General features: G+C 42.2%; 2 protein-coding genes and 1 long non-coding RNA gene across 9 annotated transcripts in view; 1 reads left to right on the top strand and 2 right to left on the bottom strand.

Annotated features, from left to right (window-relative positions):
* Window positions 1-330, bottom strand: part of LOC122541578 (zinc finger protein 271-like) — a 652,600-nt gene extending 652,270 nt beyond the window's left edge. For all 4 annotated transcript variants that reach the window (XM_043678414.1, XM_043678411.1, XM_043678410.1 and 1 more), the window contains exon 1: window positions 284-330. The gene's annotated coding sequence lies outside the window, so the exon portion shown is untranslated. The remainder of the gene's footprint in view (window positions 1-283) is intronic.
* The window catches only part of LOC122541594 (zinc finger protein 271-like), a 44,520-nt gene extending 39,036 nt beyond the window's left edge, over window positions 1-5,484 (bottom strand). Inside the window, exon 1 of one of the 3 annotated variants that reach the window (XM_043678452.1) lies at window positions 5,369-5,484. The gene's annotated coding sequence lies outside the window, so the exon portion shown is untranslated. Of the gene's footprint in view, window positions 1-19; window positions 150-283; window positions 373-5,368 lie in introns of those variants that run through there. The other 2 variants (XM_043678448.1, XM_043678449.1) reach the window with 2 other exon arrangements.
* Window positions 5,485-5,606: 122 nt separating this feature from the next.
* LOC122541653 overlaps window positions 5,607-20,337 on the top strand; it is a 29,045-nt gene continuing 14,314 nt past the window's right edge. For both annotated transcript variants that reach the window (XR_006309634.1, XR_006309635.1), the window contains exons 1-2: window positions 5,607-5,782; window positions 6,971-7,020. This is a non-coding gene — a long non-coding RNA (uncharacterized LOC122541653). The remainder of the gene's footprint in view (window positions 5,783-6,970; window positions 7,021-20,337) is intronic.

Raw genomic sequence — 20,337 nt, 5'->3', positions numbered from 1 at the left:
CCAAATAATGACATCTCACCTGCTCATATTCAGAAATAAGCTATCAACAAAACTCAGCCTGGAAATCAGAGGGAAATGCTTCCAATAAGCACACTCAATATCCAACACACAGCTCCAAATACTTCAGCACAAAGCACCGAGTAAACAGCTCTCTCAGCTGGATCTTCTCACACAGCATAAGGGACATTTCCACCCCTGATTGCCCACAGGATAGTCAGACTGCCTGAAGATTGGTGTGGATATTATGGGATACAATTTGTATAAAAACTACTCTTTCACTCACCATCCGCTCACTTGGTTTTCAGTCTCTATAGGAAGTGAACCAGCTCTGGAAGATGAGGGATTGGGCAGAGTGGGTGGGCTCTCTGATTGACATCTCTCGCAGTCAATCCAAATATTTCTGGAGCAACATGAGTTTCCTGAAACTTGGGAAACTGACCCGCGAAATGGAGGTGACTTTGAGCAGCAGATCAGGTGGGGATTTAAACTTGTCATTGTCCCATCGGAATAAAACCTCACTTATTGTAGCTGCTGTCTCAGTTCCCCTGGTAAGTGAGAGAGATTTCCAATGTGGGAACAGCATTCTTCATGCTTGGAGGTTTCAAACTGACATCAGTGTGCAAAGTTAAAAATCACACAACACCAGGTTATAGTCCAACAGGTTTAATTGGAAGCTCTAGCTTTCGGAGCGACGCTCCTTCATCAGGTGATAGTGGAGGGCTCGATCGTAACACAGAATTTATAGCAAAAATTTGCAGTGTGATGTAACTGAAATTATACACTGAAGAATTGATTGTTTGTTAAGCCTTTCAATTCAACAGACAATCAATTCTTCAGGGTATAATTTCAGTTACATCACACTGCAAATATTTGCTATAAATTCTGTGTTACGATCGAGCCCTCCACAATCACCTGATGATGGAGCGTCGCTCCGAAAGCTAGAGTTTCCAATTAAACCTGTTGGACTATAACCTGGTGTTGTGTGATTTTTAACTTTGTACACCCCAGTCCAACACCGGCATCTCCGAATCATAACATCAGTGTGGAATGAGTATCCTCAGACGTCTTTGACAGCCAAAGCAGCGATGATAGCATGCAGTGGTGGGATCAGCACGTGCACAGGAGAGCGGGACAAAGGGGAGGATCTACCTTCCCCAAGTGGGACTCAATGGAACCTATGAGGGAAAAGGAATAGAAGGATCTGCTAAGAGGGTGAGATGAAGAGGAGGTGAAACATAAATCCCAGCATAGACCACTTGGCCTGTTTCTCAGTAATTCAATAAATATAACTTTCCGTGGTTGGATTTGAATTTTGAACCTCTGCATTGATAACCCAGCACCACAGCAATTCAACCATAGTACGTGGAGATGCATTTATTGAAATGTCTTTTAGAATTTTTTTTAAAGATTTCAACCTGATGGCCTTAACCTTTCCCAAACGCCTGGGCTTGGATTTAATAGTCTTGGGACGTGCAGTCTGAGTGCAGTGTATCTAATTTCCCAGGATAAACCAAGAACCCTTCAATCAGCGCCTAACATATCTTGCACAGTGTGTTTTCTTCAAATAATTCCAGAAATCAAGGGGAGAAATTTCCACTAAATAAACATTTCTCCATTATTTTTTATATTCAATACTCGAAGGTTAGCTAGTGTTCACTGATATTTGAGCTGACAGTGAATTGATAACCCATTTTTCACTCCACCCTGTTGTCTTTTCTATTGACCTCAGAGCACCTGGGAAGATGGCGGTCTGGGTGGAGGAAAGAAAGTATCCTCCTTGTCTGTTCCAGGTCAGCACAGGTATTCAGTTTCTTAACATCTGATTTATCACTTGTAACAGGGCAGCTTCATGGAAGGAAAGTGTGAGATGATCACAGTCACTGATGCTGGGGAAACATCAACACACTCACACAGGAGAGAAACTTCTTACCTGTGAGGTCAACAAGAAATCATTCTCACATTCAGGAGCTGTGAAACGTTTCAGAGAACATCTCCAGGACATCCATGCCACCCAACCCCAACCCCCATGGCCAAACACTTAACTCCCCCTTCCACTCCGCCAAGGGAATGCAGGTCCTGGGCCTCCTCCACTGCCACTCCGTTTCCACCTGATGCCTGGAGGAAGAACGCCTCATCTTCCACCTCGGGCCCGCCATCAATATGGATTCCACCAGTTTCCTCATTTCCCCTCCCCCCAACTGACCCCAGTTTCAACCTTCCAGCTCAGCAACATCCTCATGAACTGTCCCACCTGTCCATCTTCCTTTCCACCTATCCACTCCACCCTCCCCTCCAACCTATCACCATTACCCCCACCACTTATTGCACTCCTAGCTACCTTCCCCCCAGCCCCATTCCTGAGGCTCCCAGCCTCATTCCTGATGAAGGGCTTTTGCCTGAAATGTCGATGTTTCTGCTCCCTGGATGCTGTCTGACCTACTGCACTTTTCCAGTACCACACTCTTGACTGCAGACAACACAGTTGAATTGCCATGATGCTGGATTAAGAAACTAGAGGTGAATTTAACTCCACCATGGAAAGTTACATGGAATTACAGTGAGAAACAGGCCATTCAGCTCAATTGGTCCATGCTTGTGTTTGTGCTTCACACCAACCTTCTTCCACCCTCTTCATCTCACCCTATCAGCAGATCCTTCTGATACTTTCTCCCTTAAAGACATCTTCTTTGCCATTATCACTCCAAATTGTGACTTTTTTTTCTGGAATACGAACAAAATAAAATATTAAATTTTAAAGTTTGTTGGAAAAATGTTAACTTTCAGGGAAGATAACGTGGCATAACTGCTTCGTAGGGTATCTCCAGTCCGACACAACTTAGATGTTTCTAAACTGCCCTCTTAAGTGCTCGAGCAAACAATAATAAACAATCAGTACAAAATCCAGTAATAAGAGTTAGAAATCACACAACACCAGGTTATAGTCCAAAAGGTTTAATTGGAAGCACACTGGCTTTCGGAGCGCTGCTCCTTCATCAGGTGATTGTGGAGGACACAATTCTAAGGCACAGAGTTTATAGCAAAAATTTGCAATCGAGGATAAAGCGGATGAGTTGTAGGATGGTGTTTGGAGATTGGCAGTTGTTGGTGTTGAGTACTGAGGCTGTTGCAGCGGTGCCTTCATTGTGGGGGATGCTGGTGTAGAGTGCGGACACATCCATTGTGACGAAGAATGTTCCCGGTTCGACTGGTCCGTGGGTGCTGAGTTTCTGTAAGAAATCCATAGTGTCGCGACAGAAGCTGGGGATCCCTGTACAATACGTTTCAAGATTCCTTCAACATAGCCAGAGAGATTCTCACACAGGGTCCCATTGCCCGATACGATGGGACGTCCTGGTGTGTTGGGTTTGTGTACCTTTGGAAGGCAGTAGAAGTCGCCTACACGAGAAATACGTGGGATGAGGGTGCGTAGGAAACTCTGAAGGACTGGATCCAAAGTCCTGATCAATGTGTTTAATTCACGGGTGTGTTCTTTGGTCAGATCAGCTGGTAGTTGCCTGTAGTATTCCTGGTTGTTCAGTTGTCGGTACACTTCCTTACAGTAATCTGTTCTATTCTGAATGACAATGGCTCCTCCTTTATCTGCTGGTTTAATGACAATGTTGTGATTGGTTATGAGAGCCTGGATGGCATTGCGTTGTGAATGGGTGATGTTTTGCTCTACATTGTGGGTACAGCTGATGAATCTGGCATTTATATATTTCTTGACGGTTTGAGCATACATGTCAAGCCCAGGGTTGTGGCCCTCCGGTGGGGTCCAAGTTGACACCTTCTTTGGTCGCTCCTCTACAGATCCCTGTGATGACTGTTCCAGTTCATCAGTGGGCTCATTGGGATCACTGCTGGCACCTTGAAAGAATTCCCAGAGTCTAATTCGTCTGATGAACTCCTCCGTGTCTGCTGCAAGAACCAACAGGTCCATTTTGGTGGTGAGACCCCTCAGGATGCCCTGAGGCACAGTACATTGGGGAAACTGAGCAAAGGCAACGACAACAGATGAATGGGTACCGCACAACAATCAACAGACAGGAGTGTTCCCTCCCAGTTGGGGAACACTTCAGTGGTCCAGCACATTCGACCTCGGACCTTCGGGTGACCATCCTCCAAGGCGGACTTTGGGACAGGCAGCTGCAAAAAGTGGCCGAGTAGAGGCTGATAGCTAAGTTCGGTACCCATAGGGAAGGCCTCAACCGGGACCTTGGGTTCATGTCACATTACAGGTGACCACCATTGCACTATATACACACACACACACACAGAGGCACTCCTATACACAGACACGCACACAGACACTCACACGCACCCTTACAGACACACACTCACACATGCATCCTTTCAGAGACTTAAACCACTCTACACTCATGCAAACACATATACACTCTCTCTCACAACCCCCCCACCCCAGACACGCACACACACTCCCACACTCACATGTGCACCCCTTCACAGATTTAAGACACTCTACACTCACTACACACACAAATACACACTCTCTCACACTCACAACCCCCAACCCAGACAGACACACACACACACAAAAACAGACAAAGAACCACATGCACACATATATTTTGTGGGGTGAATTTGTACTTGCAGAGTTACATTGTACTTTGCTCAAAAACTGCATGAATTCATGTAAAACTCTGTTATCTCACTTTTTAGACCAGAATCAATCTAAACATCATGGCTTAGACAGAGAACACAGGGAGCTAACACCTCCAACATATTGTCCAGCTAACATCAATTGTTACAGTTAACCTGAGAATGCAACTTTTAAAAAAAGGTTTTGTGATTTACACATGAAAGGAGTGAAACTATCGTGGTACTCGAACAGAAGAAAGACTCAACAGGTATTTTTCAATGTATAATTTCAGTTACATCACACTGTAAATTTTTGCTATAAATTCTGTGCCTTAGAATTGTGTCCTCCACAATCACCTGATGAAGGAGCAGCGCTCCGAAAGCTAGTGCTTCCAATTAAACCTGTTGGACTATAACCTGGTGTTGGGTGATTTTTAACTTTAAAATGTGTTGCTGGAAAAGCGCAGCAGGTCAGGCAGCATCCAAGGAACAGGAGAATCGACGTTTCGGGCATAAGCCCTTCTTCAGGAATGAGCTCCTGTTCCTTGGATGCTGCCTGACCTGCTGCGCTTTTCCAGCAACACATTTATAAGCTCTGATCTCCAGCATCTGCAGTCCCCTCACTTTCTCCTAGTTGATTTTTAACTTTGTACGCCCCAGTCCAACACCGCCATCTCCAAAGCATCAGTAATAAGAGGAAGGTCAGAGTAATCCGGACAATCCCGACATTGTGTCAGAATAAAATGGAAGAGGAAAGAGGCTGCGATACCGTTTACTTGGCGGGGCTGCCATTTTCAGGGACACACCTCCAGCCGACAGCCGCTGGGGCTCGAGCTCTCAGATTCGAATTCCCGAAAGATCGACGCCAACCGTCTGTGCGCGGATCAGAACTACAACTCCCGGCAGGCACCGCGGGCTCTCTCCCTCTCCCGGATTCTATACCGCCGCCCCTCACCGCCCAGCCCATATGCATCATGGGTAATGTAGTTCGGAGCGGGATTGTGAGCGGTTTGGATGAATTGAGCTGAGTCCCTGTGGAGGGTTTAAACAACCTCAGTGAAGGGGGAGCTTTCTGGGCTTGGGGCTGTAATTCAGTCATGTTTAAGGAGATGGTCTGTCCCTCCCTCCGTTAAACACAGGAAGCAGTTCCAGAGAAAATCGTTCCAACATTTTCTTACCAAATGTGAGTTTTTGCTGCAACGTCCGAGATACTTCCGGAGATATGGGTTTTCGCAAGATTTTGGGACAGATCGGATAAATGTCGACAACTATTCTTTGATCAGAGATATTATTGTCTCAATATAATACATTTTAACATTAATTACAGGAATATTTCTGTGAAGAAGGAGTTCATATTTTGTGTGAAACCCGCTCTAACACTCTCCGCGATGTGGAAGTTGTGGGCACGGCATAGTCAGTGTTATTATGGACTAGACCAGACTCCCTCAAAATATGTTAAGAAAGTAGCCTAGACTCTAACTTTTCCTTATTTTAAAGGTAAATGTCAAGTGTTGTGTTGCAGATGCGATTTGATTGGCCAAACTACTCAACATTAAGCAAGATACAATTAATTCAAACACTGTAGTTAAAATTCAATAAAAGAAATTGGAATAACAACTCTATTGGAAAGCTTAATAGAATAATTGATTAGTTTATTGTTAAACATAAGCTGTTGTAACACAGTAACATCGCGTAAACGTTGCAAGAGGCAAATTCAGCACACAGATTTGTCTCACATGCAATCCAGCAGCTCAGGAAAAGAACCCTCAGCTTTTGTCTGTAATCGAGAGATAGAGAAAAAAAATATAGCTTTCACTTCTTCAAGACCCCCAATAGCAACTGCCGAAAGCTAACTAAAAATCATGGAGCTGTGAGAGCTTGAGCACACCCAGTCAGGCTGCTTCTAGTGGTCCAACTTTAAAAATAAACCAAGTCCTCACAAGTTGTTTATCTTCTCTTAGACTATTCAGCACCTGACCCCCAATCTCTCTCTAGAAGAAACCAGGACAAAACACACCTCTTAAAGCCATAGCATTGTCACAGTGTCCAATGTGAACTGATGTCTTATCAGATAAATTACATCCGCATGTTAGTAGCTCATTAAAAACCAAAAGTCTGTTGATGAGGTTTAATTGTCAATGTATGATTTTGACTTTCTCGGTAAGTTCAGCAGCAAGGTGAGGGGTTCAAGCTGTGGGCTTGGTGCTGAATTCTGGTTGGTTTGGCCTCCAGGTATAGAGTGCACCACTGCATTTTAAATCTTGGACTTGTGAGGGTACACATATTCTTACACAGTTCATGGAGAACTACTATATATTATTCAGAGTCTGTTATTTTAACATGGGTAATTATTTTCGCCCTTTGTTTTTAGGTCAATTTCTCAGAATCCAGTAACATTATCACATTGGAGTTCCTCAAGTGGTGAGTCTGTTGTTAATTAATCCTGAAATGTTTATGTAAGGGGAAAGTTTAGTGTTTTTTTTTACAGCTCTGGCAGCAGTTCAAAAAGACGGTTCACCACTATCATCTCAAGGGTAACTAGGGAATTGGCAATAAATGCTGTCTCACCCAGTAACATTCACATTCCCATGAGTGAATAAAATACCCTCCAATTATGAGGGTATTTTAAGTCCTGTTTTAAGTCCAGTAGATCGCCTACTGTAAGTCAGACTCATTTTGCTTTGCAAAAATATTCTTAATTCATAAAGACTTCTTTATCTACATACGCAGTTACAAAAGCAGTTCAGCTCTGTACCTTCTTTGTATATTGAGAACAAACATTCATTGGGGTTTGACTTTCTCTATAAACCTCAAGCCATTTCTTAATTATGCCAAGTTTTATTTGCATGTAATTGAGGCATTGAGAGGGTCTGATAATTTAACAGACCCCCCCCACTGTACTTTGTCAGAAATACTTTAGATGGTGGTCTTTCCCCACTGCACCTTGGCAGCAGCTGTCCCAAGCTTTAGTGCATTCCTCAGCATGTAGTCCTGGACCTTGGAATATACCAGTCTGCAATATTCAATAGAAGTCAATTCTTTGCAATGGAAGACCAACAAGTTTCAGGCAGACCAAAGAGTTGATGGTCTTCCAGGTACAGTCAATGTTTGTCTTTATGTTCGCCTTTGGGAGCAGACTATTGAGCAAAGAGTGCTGCATCATGAGGCTGCTCAAGACAAACCCAGACTTCAACCACTGCACCTCTCTCCAGATTTCCTTTGCAAATATATATTCCAGATGTGTGATAGTCTCAACCCCCTACAGCTATTTTGGGGGTAGTGTGCTGAGGTGCACAGAGACCAGGCATGCGTGAAGGATCTGACAGGTAGTCCTTCTCACCTGAGCGACATCTTGGTGCTCGTTGGAAAGTTCTGGCAATGAGGCGTTCTACCAAATGACTTTGCCAGTCTGCTCAGGGAGCCAATCAACAGGATCCACCCTCTCCTTTTCCCACAGGGTCTTGAGGCCGCTACATGCTGAGCAATTTCTGATGGATTTGTGGTATAATGTGCTTTATTTCACTAATTTTTCCACAAGGGACAGATGATACTGAACACTCCAAGTACTGGAGCATTTCATGTCAATCGGCCAGACCTATCCTTCATAACATCTGGCAGAAAAAACCTCAGTACTTCGTGACACTTGGTGTTTACGCACAACTTGATGCAGTCATACATGAAGGTGGCCATTAGATTGAGCAAATGGGTACAACATACAGAAGTCTAAAGTGCAGAGATTTGGGAGTTCTAGTCCAGGATTCCCTCAAAGTAAACTTGTAGGTTGAGTTAGTAGTTAGGAAGGCAAATGCAATGATGGCATTTATTTTAGGAGGACTTGAAAATAAAAACAGGAATGTACTTCTGAGGCTCTATAAGGCTCTGGTCAGACCACGTTTGGGATATTGTGTGCAGTTTTGGACTCCTTTTCTCAGGAAGGATGTACTGGCCTTGGAGCGTGTTCAGAAGAAGTTCACGAGAACAGTCCCAGGAATGAAAAGCTTAACACAAGAGGGTCTATGCTCAATGGAGTTTCGAAGGATAAGGGGGGATCTAATTGAAACTTACAGAATACTGAATGGTGTGGACAGAATCAATGTTGCAAAGATGTTTCCATTGGTAGGAGAGACTAGGACCTGAGGGCACAGCCTTAGAGTAAAGGGAGGACCTTTCAGAACAGAGATAAGGAGAAACCTCTCCAGCCAGGGAATGGTGAACCTATGGAATTCATTGCCACAGAAGGCTGTGGAGGCCAGGTCATGAGTATATTTAAGATTGAGATAGATAGGTTCTTGAGTATCAAGGGGATTAAGGGTTACGGGGAGAATGGGGTTGAGAAACTTAACAGCCATAATTGAATGGCAGAGCAGACACGATGGGCACAATGACCTAATTTCTGCTCGTATGTCTTATGGTCTAACATGTTTTCGAGGGTGTGTTATCGTTTGTGGCACTTGCGTACACTGGAGGGAGTGCTGCACTGTCACAGATGCTGACCTTTGAATGACACTTTAAACGAAAGTCCTGTCTGTTCTCTCAAATAATATACAAACTGCTATGTCACTTTTTAAGGAGGAGTGAGGGAGTTGTCCTTGCTGCCCTGAACAGTACTTGTCCCTCAGTCAGCATCCATTGTCGCAGTGATGTTTTGGGAGCTGGTTATCCACCCGTTCACGGCTATGTTTGTTACATTTGAACAATGACTGCAGCCCACTGTCTGTAGAGAGATGTGAGACATGTGGTAATTGTGAAAGAGGCTATCAAACTTTTAGACTCAACAGATTGTTTAATGATAGGAATTGAATACAAGAATGATTGGCTTTGCATAGCCTTGTTAATAATAGTATCATAGCAATGAAAAACCCTTTCCATTTTGTAATGACACAAGGATGGGGAGTGTGGTGGGGAAAAGAGCTTCAATGGGCAGTGAAGAAGAACTTTATTTCACACCAAGTTGTAACGGCCTGGAACTTACAATCTGTGAGGAAGCAGGTGGTGACTGACTTCAAATGAAAGTCGGATGGGCACTTGACGCAACTACATTTAGACAGCAACTAGAATAGAGCAAGAGAATAGGATAGACTGTATTTCTCTACAGAGAGCAGCATCAGCCGAATGGTATCTCTATGATACCATGACTCTTTAAATACAAAAGCTTCCTAGGGACTAGAAATTATAAAACCTTTGATGGAGCAAGTATCGCAGCCCACAGTGAAATTGTCTAATATCTTCTGTACAGGCTTCTTATCACAGGATCCTGAATAGCTTTACTGAGTGGGAACACACTGTGATGACAAACCAGGGAGTTTGGGTTTAGATTTTAAAAAAATTATATTGAGAGCTATAAATCTAGATCAACAACTGATGAAAGCACAATTAATGCAATAGTCAACTTACCCAAAACTTTAAATCCAACCACTTAAGAAAACTTTCAAAATGAAGTGAAATTGTTCCAGAGCATAAAGTGAATCTTAGAATATTAAAGTAAAGTCAATACAGTCCCAGAAGACCACAGGGCTGATATAGAACATAGAGCAATACAGCACAGAACAGGCCCTTCTACTCTTGATGTTGCGCTGACCTGTGAATTATTCTCAGCTCGTCCCCCTACACTATCCCATCATCATCCATATGCTTATCTAAGGATTGTTTAAATCTCCCTAATGTGGTTGAGAGAGAGAGAGAGAGAGAGAGATGACCACTGATAGTTTAGCCTGTGAGTACAAGATGAACGTATCACATTGTTACTACGTTGATTTATAATGGGAGGAGGGAAATCCCTTAGTCCTGTAGAGACTCCCTCACTAGTCTCAGGATAGTAATCATCCTGGACAGCAGAGTACAAACATTCCCCATGGTAATAATCTAACACCGATCACCTGAAGGCGATCTTTCTATAATTCACTTCCCAACTAAAGCAGGGTCTGATTCTGCTCCATACCCAGTCCTGAGAGCTTGCTCTTTTTACTAACACACACTCCCATGGAAATTCTTTCAGAATATTAAAGACAGAAGTTTCTTTAAAATTTAGTCCAGTTCCCAAATCTGATGGTCAGAAATGACACCAAACTTTAGTGACACAGAACTCGTTTTCAACATATAAGCCCACCAATGGTTCCAGAGACCTAGTGATCACATAAGTCCATTGATCAATCAGTTTCCATTCCTGGAAGATTCTTTTTCCTCCAGACGAGTTGGATAGCTCTCATCTCCCAATTGTCTGTCCTTCAGCCCTCCATTCACCAGTATGTTCCTGTAGATTTCAGTCTGGTTTAACCAATCCATCTCTACACCTTGTTACCAAAATTACCTTGTCGCATTTTCTTCCAGATTTCTCAAAGGGTGAAATCTGGTGCACAACTGGTTTATTCATCCATCACCATGTTCTAACTGAACCACATCAATTACTACTGGTCCTTTTTTCCTCTGTCAAAACTGTTCATTACTCTAGGACCTTCTGAAATGATAACTAACAACTTTGTCACCCCAAAATCAAATGAGCCCTTGTGAAAGTTTGGCTCCAGCTGGACAGTGTTCTGGTAGGACTCTACCTGAAATATTCTCATCCTACAAAAATATGTAGATGCTGGGGAACCACTGAAAATCTGAAACCTGATATTGTCAGGCAAGTGGATTAAGTTTATCTGACCAATACAAGTACATAGAGTTAAGAAAAGGATCAGTCATGACGTATCTGAATGGTGTAACAGGCTCAAGGGATTACTCCAGTTCCTACATTCCTTTTGATTGCCCTCTCCACTCTCAATTCCACTAACAACTGTTCAGTGTCATCCCTTTCAACCTCCAGCTGAAGTTTCAAACACCTACCTTCTCCATCACAAACATCACCTATCTTCCCCTCTGTAACATAGCCCATTTCCAAAACCATCACCACCAACCCCTGTTCTCCAGCTGTTGTTAAAATCTTCATCCAGGCTGTTGTCACTTCTAGATTAGACTAGGCCATTCCAATGCTCTCCTGTCCAACTTCCCTCTATAAACTTGAGCTCAGCTAAAATTCCACATTCGTTATTCTAACTTGCACATCTATCACCCCTGCACCAACTAACCCAATCTGGCTCCTAACTCCCCAGAGCCTTCAATGTAGAATTCTCATGCTCAAGTACATATTTCTCCATGGTCTCACTCCCTCCCTATCTCCATCACCTCCAGCCCCTTCGCCTGCCAAAGACCCTGTGCTCCTCCAATTCTAGCTTTTCACATATTTACCCAATTTCCTTCATGTCCCCAGTACAGCCGTCTTCTTCAGTATCCGAATGCTATACTCATGAATTCCTTCCTTAAACCTGTCTGCAAAATTTTTTCTCTCTCCTTCCTGAAATCCCGCCTCTTTGAGGAAACCTTCAGTCATCCCCTTCTGGAAATTAATTGTACTTCAATTCAAAGGTGACATTGTTTTACGGTTGTACTATCTTTATTCCTGGCAACATTAACTTATTTAGTTGAACTTATTGCTACACTGAAGCCTCAACTAGGAGAAACTTTAAATCATTACTGCAACTTAATTAACATTATTCGCTCTCGAGTTAGTCCTCAAGTGAAATGACCTCTACCCTAGGAGACTACTGCTAAATGTACCTCCATGTGAAATTAATTTACAAAGGCACATTGTCGAAGAAACGCCTCCTGAGGTAACTATTATTAGTGCATCAAACACTAAGGGTGGCAAGGTGGCTCAGTGGTCAGCATTGCTGCCTCACTGCACCAGGAACCCAGATTCGATTCCACCCTCAGGTGACTGTGCACACTCCACACAGACAATCTCCCCGGATCTGCGTGGGTTTCCCCTGGGTGCTCCGGTTTCCTCCCACAGCCCAATGATGTGCAAGTTGGATGGACTGGCCATACTAACTGTCCATAGTGTTCAGGAATGTGTAGGTTAGCCATGGGAAATGCAGGGTTATGGGGGTGGGTCTGGATGGGGTGATCTTTGGAGGGTTGGTGTGGACTTGTTGAGCCACATGGCCTGTTAGCATACTATATGCATTCGACTCTATTCTATTCTAACATAAGAATTTAAGAATATTTTTATTTGTTTTCTGTTGGGTCTTTGTGAATGTACAATTTTTAATGAGTACTTGACAATGTTTTATGACAGGATTCAATCCTGGATTACATAAGCATAATTATTCCAATATTATTTTATTTAGGATGACTAAAACAGTCAATTCATCTAAAAATAGCTTGTAGAATTGAACACGTCTAGACATAATGTTGTAATATACATTTACCAACAAAGGAATTTAATGTAACAACCTCTGGATAGAAATCTTACACAATTTTGAAATCAACCTAGAAATAGATTCAGATATATAAACAAATATCTTACAAAAAGTATACTAAAAATTCAAATATAAATTTATAGTTTTTTTTGGGTCTCTTCTCAGTCTTTAACAGATCTTATTCAGACCTCAATTCTACATTGTGTCAAAGATAGTCGATTTAATTTACAAACCGCTAATTTCTATAATTTCATTGTCACTTGGAAAACCACATTACTTATGAAAACAATTTGCTTTGTTCAATGTATTGTGTGTGAATGGATTCATTAAAGGACTAAAATGCATTTTTAAAGTATCTATGCCTCACAGTAAACAGTTTTCTGTGTTTTGGATGTTCTTAGTCATCTGTAACCACCTTATGTTGCCTGCAAGTTGTTTATGAGCTTGCTTTTGGCACAGTTTCAATTTTGAATTTATTTAATGTATTCTAAATTTTAATTTTCTGTAAAACACTTCAATTGGTGCATTAATTTTGTGATTGTCTTCATACTACTATATTGTAAAATAAAAATCAGTTGATATTTCTATGTCAGATTTTCAAGGTCCTATGGAATCCTGGGAGGAAGAATTTGGTCAATTTCGGAAAACAGTCCAATACAAAGAGCCTTTGTTTTCAACTAATTTTCATCCATTTTTTTAAGTGCTACTCCCTGTCATCCCTTCCCTAACCCTGAACTTGCATTTTTCTCTAGTTTCTCACCTCCCTCCCTCATGCCCTTTCTGAGTTCTTTCTTGGGTGTGTTGAATGTTTGCACACTGGTATTTTCTCCAATCCTTGACTCTAGCAATAATTTGGTGGGTTCATTGAAGTGTGATATGTTATTCTGTTACTTCACCTTCATCACTCACTCCTGTTACAACTTCTGGCATTTTGTTTTATCTATTAGAAGTGTGGCATGACATCAGTCACTGGACTGGCCAACTTTCCATACTTTCTGAAAGTGTGTTTCACCGGTCTAAGATTATTTTGTGCGCATCTGTATTAGATCTGGGTGATTTGTTGATGAGCCTTTTGCATGAACTTGAGAAGTAGGAGTAGAACTTATAGCTCAATAGATCAGACTGACCTTGAGCATCAATTTCACTTTCTGGCCTGCTCCCCATAACATTCAATTCCCTGAGAGTTTAAAACTTTTGTCGACTCCCAGCAACAAATGCATTCATAATGCAGCATCCACAACTGTCTGGGGCAAATAAATTCAAAAATTTGCAACAACTTGAATGAAGTAATTTTTCCACATCTCAGTCCTAAATGATTAGTTCTTTGTATTGACATTACCGTGTCCTAAATTCCTCAACAAGCAGAAATAATCTGTCAGCATCCACCATACCTGACCCCTTCACAATCTTATATGTTTCATTGCGATCGTCTCTCAATTTGCTAAACTTATGAATGTTTGCCCAATTTCACTGAAATGACACGGTGAGACTAGAGAGGGATATAGATAGGTTAAGCAAGTGGGCAAAAACTCAGTATATGGAATATAATGTGGGAAATGTGAACTTAAGCACTTTAACAGGAAGAACAGAGGAAGTAAATATTATTTAAATGGAGAAAGACTGAAAAAAGCACAGGGATTTGGGAATACTTGTAAATAAATCACAAAAGAGAAACAAGATCAGTAGGTAGAGGTAGACAAATGGAATACTGTCTGTAATTTAAAAGGGAATGGAATATAAAGATAGGAACAATTTTGCAAAAACTATACAGTCAGTCAACTACAGCTGGAATACTGTGAACAGTTTTCAATCTTTTTTCTAATGAAATATCAAATGGCATTGGAGGCATTTCACAGAAGGTTCACTAGGCTCTTACCAGGTATGTCAGCATGGTCTTGTGAGGAGAGGTTGAGTACATTGAGCCTGTACTTGTTGGAATATAGAAGAATAAGAAGTGACCTTATTGAAACATGTAAGATTCTTAAAGGACTTGACATATAGATGTGGAATGGTTGTTTCCATTTTTGGGAGAGTCAAAGACTAGAAGACATAATCTCAGTAAAGGGTTTGCATATTTAAGACAGAAACGAGGAGGAATTTCTTCTCTTGGAGAATAATGACTCTGTGGACTTGTTTACTGCAGAGGGCTATTGAGGCTAGGTTATTAAGTATGTTCAAGGCAGAGATAGACTCTTAACCAATAAGGGAATCGAGGATTATTGGGAAAAGGCAGGTCGGTTCAGTTGAAGATTATCAAGTCAGTCATCATCTTATCGAATAGCAGAGCAGACTTAATGGGCTGAATGGCCTACTTCTACTCCTATGTGTTACGGCTGTATACTCTAAAAAGGCACTAGTCAGACTACAACTGAATACTATGAGTAGTATTGATCCGCTTGTCTAAACAAAGATTCACTGGCATTAGACACAGTCCAGAGAAGGTTCACTGGTTGATCCCAAGTGTGGAGAGACTGCCTTATGAGGAGCGGTTGAGTATGATGAGCCTATACACACTGGAGTTTAGAAAAGTATTAGAGGTGACCTTATTGACACCTACAAGGTCGTTAGGGGACTTGACAATACAGATGCAGAAAGGTTCTTTCCCCTTGTGGGAGAGTCTATGACCTGAGGATATAATCTCAAAATGATGTATCACACATTTGAACAGACATGAATGGAATTTCTTTTCTCAGATGGTCATGAACTGGGAGTTCTTTAACACCAGAGGGGTGCCAAGGCTGGTCATTAAGTACTTTCAAGGCCAAGATAAACAGATATGTAATCAATAAGGGAATTGAGAGTTATAGTCAGAGGGCAGGAAAGTGAAGTTCAGGATTATCAGATCAGCCATGATCTCATTGAATAGCAGAGCAGACGCGATGAGGTGAATAGCCTACTTCTGCACCTATGTCCTGTTGTAGTATTGTATGCATGATGTTCCGGGAGGTCTGACAACTCTGTGAAGGATTTATTACAAAATTGACACCAATATGAGAGTACTGAGGTACTACGAGAGATGTTGATTCTGTGAAAATATTTTCACATACTTCATACCTGAACGGTTTCTCCAATAGGATCTGTCTGTGCTTTTGGAGGTGATGGAGTTTTTTAAAAGCATTGTCACAAACATTGCATCAGAAGCATTTTTTCTCTGTGTGAATTTTTGTGTCTCCCAGGAAAGTCAAAACTGACACAACCTTTCTCATAAATTTCACTCTTAAATGGTTAGTGCCCTCTGTGAGTCCTTTGATGAACCAGATGACAACAATTTGATGATAATGAGTATTGTTATTCACGTGCCACCCTTGAATGGTTTCTCTCCATTTTGACATGTTGATGAATGTAGAATTGCGCGAACAACAATGATTTGTCACAAACCTCAGATGTGTATAGTTCGTTCCTTATGTGAATATATTGCTGTTTCTGCGGGGTGAATGAACTTGAGAATGATTTCTGACAAACATGAATGGTTTGTCCCATGTGAATGCCTTGATGATTGTGAAGGTCTGAGGACACTCTGAATGGCTTCTTGCACATGACATGCGTAAATAATTTGCCCTTGGTGTGATACATCAATATGCACAGAGTTCAGTCGTCTCAAGAATAATGCGCCACACACCTCACATCTGAAGAGTTACTCCTTTGTGAATCCTCTGATGGAGCAGGTTTGATGACCTTGAGAATGATTTGTCTCACACCTTACACGTGAAGGATTTCTCCCATGTGAACACGTTGGTGTTGGAGAACGGTCGATGATCTTGTGAAAGATTTGTCACACACCTCACATATGAACAGTTTCTCCCCTGTGTGAATGCGTTGATGTCTGTGGAGATGTGATGAATCAGAGACGATTTGTTACATATCTCACGTGAATGGTTTCTCCCCTGTGTGAATGCGCCGGTGGAGCAGGAGGGTCGATGACTCTGAAAATGATTTATCACACTCCTTGCATGTGAACGGTTTCTCCCCTGTGTGAATGTGTTGGTGTCTGCGGAAGGCTGATGACTCAGAGAATGATTTACCACACCTCACGTGAATGGTTTCTCACCTGTGTGAATGCGCTGGTGAACATGGAGAGCCGATGACGCTGAGAATGATTTGTCACACACTTCGCATGTAAATGGTTTCTCCCCTGTGTGAATGCGTTGGTGTACACCGAGGCTTGATAAAGCAGAGAATGATTTGATAAACACCTTGCATGTGAATGGTTTCTCCCCTGTGTGAGTGTGTTGATGAGCAAGGAGTGCTGATGATTGTGAGAATGATTTGTTACACACTCTACATTTAAATGGCCTCATTCCAGTCTGAATATGTTGATGATTCATGAATATTGTTAATGTGAGACAGCTTGGTCAAATGCCTCACACTTGAATTGTTTATCTTCCATGAAGCTCCCCTCATGTTGGCAAGTGTACTACAACCTGTGGGTTAGGAGATTGTATTAGCTTGCGCAGTCCTCTTCATACAACACACACTTGAACAGCCTATCACATGCAGCAATGAGTTACTGGTTCATGACACTCAATCAATGCTTGAAGCTCTCGCCACACTTGGAGCTACTTGCATTTCTTCCCAGCCTCACCCTGACTGATCATTAAACAGCTGTATCTTCAAAAGGTTGGTTCTGATGAAAGGCTGATCAGTTTCAGATCTGATGTTATGTCAAAGATCCCCTGACCCGACTAGTTTCCAGATGGTGATATCACTGCCGAATCTTCTCTGTGTTGAGTAATGCTGTGAAGGAACTGAATGTCTTCCCACAGTCATGCAATTGTTCCTTGATTCAGGATCTATCTGCAGTGTCTATCCTCTCTGTATTCTTTGGTGTAGTACAGTACAATCTTTCTGTAAAACAGGAAAGGAAACATGATTTCCTTCAACTCCCTCTCCTCATTTGTTGATGGGGCTGACTCTTTAGCTAGAGACTGGCATTTACTGTGGAACAATCTGCTATTCCCCTGTGTGGGGGATCAGTTGCAGGTTCTTTCTTTTTCCTGACTTACTGTCACATATACCCTGTTTCTAGCAGGGACACTGGATAGTGGCCAGGAGCAGACCATGTGACTACTTTCTTTCCTCCACCCATACCCCATCTTCCCAGATATCATGAGGGCATCGAAAAAGGCAATCATGTGGAGTAAAAAATGGATGCTAAATTCATTATGAGTTTGTGTCATCCTGATGAAGATCAGTTTATCCTGATAGTGTGTTTAATGTAAAATAAAAATCAGGAGAAGTTTAATTCAGTAAAGATTTTGAATTTTCTCCCCTTTGTTTTCCCAAATTATTTGCAGAAAACACTCATGCTTCAGTGTAGGTGATGAAGGACCCTGTTTTATCCTGATACACTATATAGCCTGCATTTGCTCAGGCTACACGTCCCAAATTCAGCTATCAGCCAAGCAGTGGGCAAAATGATCAAATCCAGGCTCAGGCTTTTGGAAAATGCCAAGGCCTTCAACTAAAATCTTGAAAGGAGACAAAAAAGACTGCAGTTGCTGTAATCCAAGGTAGACAAGCAGGAGGCTGGAAGAACACAGCAAGCCAGACTGCATCAGGTGGTGGAGAAGTCAACGTTTCGAGTGTAACCCTTCTTCAGGTCATGAAGAAGACTAACACTCAAAACATTGACTACTCCACCTCCTGATGCTGCCTGGCTTGCTGTGTTCTTCCTGCCTCCTGCGTGTCTACCTCAAAATCTTGAAAGGAGCATTAAAATATATTTCACTAAATGTGTCTCCTGGTGCAACAGCCAAATTATTGTGGTGCCAGATTAGCAATCCAGAAATTGTGAGTTCACATCCTACCAAGGAAAGTTACATACATAAATGGGTAGTTGCAAGTTGTCGATTAGTTGATGTTCTCTTCCTATCTCAAATTCAATTCAATTGTTGAGGTATGGACCCAGAGGACAGTCTGTGGATATTAATTGGCCTCTAGTGCTCTGTGCAAATGGCTATTCAACACACGGAGAACCAGACAGTGAATGTTGTGAGACAATGGAGACTCACAGCCGAGACACATCCTGCCCTCCCCCTGACTAGGCTCAGGAACAGGATTCCTGGCTGATACTCCCGCTCCAAACACCAGGGATACTAAGATTATCAGATATGGCTCCTACTCTCCAGGGCTTGTGCTAATGAATCAAAGGCTGAGGTCTTTCTGGCTACTGAGTGACTGGTTATCTTTTTAGCCAGGGTGGAGTTGATAGGTGGTTTGTGCCTGGTGCTGCGCTGAGGGAATTCTGGGTTTGTACAGTGGTTTCTGTAGGTATGATATCTTCTTTCACTGATGTTTTGAGATCTGGTTGGTGGTGATTGGACTGATGTGGAAGAGATTGGGGCCAGATGCTGCTTATACGGATGAGGAGCTTCTGCTGCAGAGCATGATAACATGACGGCAGCAAACATGGTACTGTTATTCAAGAATAGAGGAAACTACAGGTCAGCCTATCTAAACTCAGTGATGGGCAAATTATTGGGAGCACTTTTGAGGGATAGAATTAATCTGCACTTGGTGAAGCAGGGATTAATCAAGAACAGACAACACAGTTTTGTTGAGGAGAGGTCATGTCTGAACAATTAAACTGAATTTTTCAAAGGAGTCCAGGTGTGTAGATGAGGGTGATGCGCTTGATATAGTCTACTTGGACTTCAGCATGGCTTTTGATAAGGTCACAAATGAGAGACTGATAGGGAAGGTAAGAGTCCATGGGTCCAAGGAGTTTTGGCAAATTGGATCCAGAATTGACTGAGTGGCAGAAAACTGAGAATGAGGGTGGAGGATATTTTTGAGAGTGGAAGCTTGTATCCAATGGGATTCTGCAGGGATCAAGGTTGGGACGCTTACTGTTTGTCATTTAGACAGATGATTTTGACTTGAATGTGGGAGAGTTAATCAGTTAGTTCGTGGATGATGCGAAAATTGGTGACTTGGTAAATAGTGAGTGGTAAACTGTGTCTAAGAATACTGGAGTAAATACATGGGCTGGTCAGATGGGCTGATCAGTGGTAAATGTAGTTCAATCAGAATAAGTGTAACATAATGAACTTGGGCAAGACAAACATGGCAAAGGGACACATGATAAAGTAGGTGCTGGAGAAGCACTGAGGATCAGAGGAACCTTGGTGTGCATGTCGATCAGTCCCTTAGGGAGCAGGACAGGTAGATAACTTGTCTTTATAAGCTGAGGCACAGAGTTTAAGAGCAGGGAGGTTATACTGGAATTGTATAAAATGTTGGTTAGGCCATAGCCAGAATATTGTGTGCAGTTGTGGAATCCACATTATATGAAGGATATGATAGCACAGAGAATGCAGAGGAGATTTACCAGGATGCCTGGGATGGAAAGTTTAAATTGTGAAAAGAGATTGGGTAAATGGGATTGTTTTCCTTGGAGCAGCAAAGTCCGAGGTGGGACATGATTAAGGTGTTTAAAATGGAGGTGTGACCATTGACCAGTGCCCATAGATTTAACATGAAGGGAAGGAGGTTTAGC

Source organism: Chiloscyllium plagiosum, chromosome 37 (assembly GCF_004010195.1).
Source record: "Chiloscyllium plagiosum isolate BGI_BamShark_2017 chromosome 37, ASM401019v2, whole genome shotgun sequence".
NCBI classification, from domain to species: Eukaryota; Metazoa; Chordata; class Chondrichthyes; order Orectolobiformes; family Hemiscylliidae; genus Chiloscyllium; species Chiloscyllium plagiosum.
This window is presented reverse-complemented; position numbering and strand designations above follow the sequence as displayed.